The sequence below is a fragment of the Phaseolus vulgaris genome, chromosome 11 (assembly GCF_000499845.2).
Source record: "Phaseolus vulgaris cultivar G19833 chromosome 11, P. vulgaris v2.0, whole genome shotgun sequence".
NCBI lineage: Eukaryota > Viridiplantae > Streptophyta > Magnoliopsida > Fabales > Fabaceae > Phaseolus > Phaseolus vulgaris.
Window position 1 is genome coordinate 34,941,306 of NC_023749.2, and position 2,796 is coordinate 34,944,101.

Consider the following 2,796-nt stretch of genomic DNA (forward strand, 5'->3'; position numbering starts at 1 on the left):
GCAAGTCGCAGGTCTGAGTTGTCGCAGGTCTGAGTTGTCGCGAATCCTAGGCCACCATGAAACCCTAACTTTGGGATGCCGCTACAGCCCCTACGAAACCCTAACTTTGGGACGCCGCTGCCGCCTATGCGAAACCCTAACTTTGGGACACTACTGCAGCCCCTACGAAACCCTAGCTTTGGGACGCTGTTGTCACCTCTGTGAAACCCTAGCTTTGGGATGCTACTGTAGCCCCTGCAAAACCTTAACTTTGGGATGCTACTGCAGCCGCAATTTTCACGTCTCGTTGATTAATTTCTGTTGATTTGATCTCTAGTGTGTAAACGAACCAAAGCTCTGATGCCACTTGAAGGGAAAAACGCACGCGGAAGCAACACACATAATCACAAATCAACTGCAGAAAATAAACAACACATGATTTAACGTGGTTCGGTCGCCAACTACAACCTACATCCACACGAGCAACTATTAGGTTTTTTCATTCTATCCTGTTGCACACCAATTACAAGTACAATGATCTCTTTAAATAGAGATTATAAAAGGGACACAATGATTAAGCCCACTCACTAAACATGGTGTCTAGTCAGTCTAACCCAATTGGTCCTGGCTTCATACCCAACAATCTCCCACTTGAAGCCATGGAACAATGTTCACCTGCGCTTCAACTGTATATAATGATTAAGCTCACTCATTAAACATGGTGTCTAGTCAGCCCAACCCAATTGGTCTTGACTTCATACCCAACATAGGTTACATAATTGATAATAGGGGTGTGGAGCAATAATGTTGGTCATAGTATCAATGTAATTACTAGCCTAGACAGGATTGAAATATATAAAGTTGTTAGATGATAATGCTACAAATAAAAGGTAGCAAGGATGGAAGCAATAACATAGTGTGGTTCTAATGGTTGTCTGACTGAAAAATTATACAGATAGTAATATGGATTGGAAGTAAATGTTGTCTAATTTTCTGGCTATATTTTTAGGAAGGATATCCTACATAATTTTTTGTGGGACACAAAAGCGACGATAGCTCCAAATTTATGTTCGTCGCTAATTACCATCTACTTTTTACGTACACTGATATCTTGTAGTATTAATAGATGATCTAGCTTGTTAAAATTGTAGACTTTGACTTTACTTCTTTGAACACAATGACTATCTAACGAGTTTAACTCTGAGAGATCGTACAACAACTTTAATACATACTGCAAGACGATCTAGCATGTTTAATCTTCATAGATCGTCTAGTGTGTTTATGTCTAAGTTTGCACATGAAATAGCTCTGTTAAAAACCTTAACACATCTTATAATGTTTGTTATCATCAAAACTCGTAGTCTTTCTTATCGTGAGACCATTTAATGATTATTAGATAGTCGAGCAAATACAACACAATATGCTATGATTATACTATGTACACTAACACATACAAATATATATATATATATATGAACGATAAAATAATAGAGATAATTTTATATTTAAAAAAACATATATATACATATATGATTTATATGTTTAAGTTTATATTTGAATTACTATAAGCTTTATTAAGACCATTTAATAGGTTTATAGTATAGTGTATAGGAAGTTTTTGGGATGTTATTAATAACAATATTAATTGTAATAGTAGTAATATTAATAATAATATTAATAATATTTAAAAAATATTAATAATAATATTAGAAATATTAATAATATTAACTAATATTTATAGTAATATTAATTAATATTTATACTAATATTAATAATAATTAATATTCATAGTAATAATGCGATTATAAGGAGGTTTCAAATAATATGAGAAATATGTGTCTCTATGGTAAACAATAAATTAAATATAATGGTAATATTGAATCTTCAAAGGTTTTAAATGTAATGTTAATATTTGCTTTTTTTATATCTATTTTATTTAATAGTAATTTAGAAATTAATAAAAGAAAGAGCAAAACATTGATTAAGTAGTAGTATAAATATGTAGTAGAAGGTACAAACTGAAATGAAGAGAGACTAAGAAATCCACAAAGAAAGTAGAAAGCAGAAAGCAGAGAGAGATGGCTGTGGTTAATAAGATAGCTTTGAGTGTTGTGATATTTGCTCTAATAGCATGCTATGGTATATTCTTTGAACATATTTTGATATTTGAGTTTATGAAAAGACTCTTAATTGTTATTGAATTTGTGTATGTTTTTGCAGGGAATGGTGTGTTGAGCATCCCAAATACAAGAGATGTGTACAAATATTCTGAGAACAACCAAGTTGACGGAATACAAAAGTGTGATACAAACCGTGATTGCTTGAATTTTTGCAAACCACCATGCAAGGCGTTTTGTAATATGGCAACTCACAGATGCGAATGCCCTTGTGATCAGTGATGTGCTACACATTTCATCCATAATTATGTCATTGAGAATTAATAAATTAATATGTTTCATGATAAATTAAATTTTCGATTTCATCACATTACTTCAAATTCATTATCTTTCTATGCCTTGAAACTTAAATATATGCTTCAAATTCCTCACCTTTATATGGCTTAAAACTTAATAATAGACCTTATTAGTGTTCAGACTAAGAAAATATCAAATAAACAAATCGTTATAATTTTTATTATTATGCTAATTCTTTTTTAGGTTAATTACTTTGAATTTACTATGTTTAACAATAACAACAAAAAGAGTTACTTGTAATGTTTTCCCTATCTGCATAATAGTGTAAATGATCTCCATATATAATACTTTATGCAATTAAAGTATTAAGTACATTTCTTTATTTGTATTTTCAAATATATTT

The 2,796-nt window shown here is 31.2% G+C and overlaps 1 long non-coding RNA gene across 1 annotated transcript; it reads left to right on the forward strand.

Moving 5' to 3' along the window:
- The first annotated feature begins 2,004 nt into the window (after positions 1–2,004).
- On the forward strand, positions 2,005–2,485 carry LOC137829070 (uncharacterized). Its single transcript, XR_011084010.1, has 2 exons — positions 2,005–2,118; positions 2,200–2,485. It is a non-coding gene; the product is annotated as an uncharacterized lncRNA (long non-coding RNA).
- Positions 2,486–2,796: the final 311 nt, after the last annotated feature.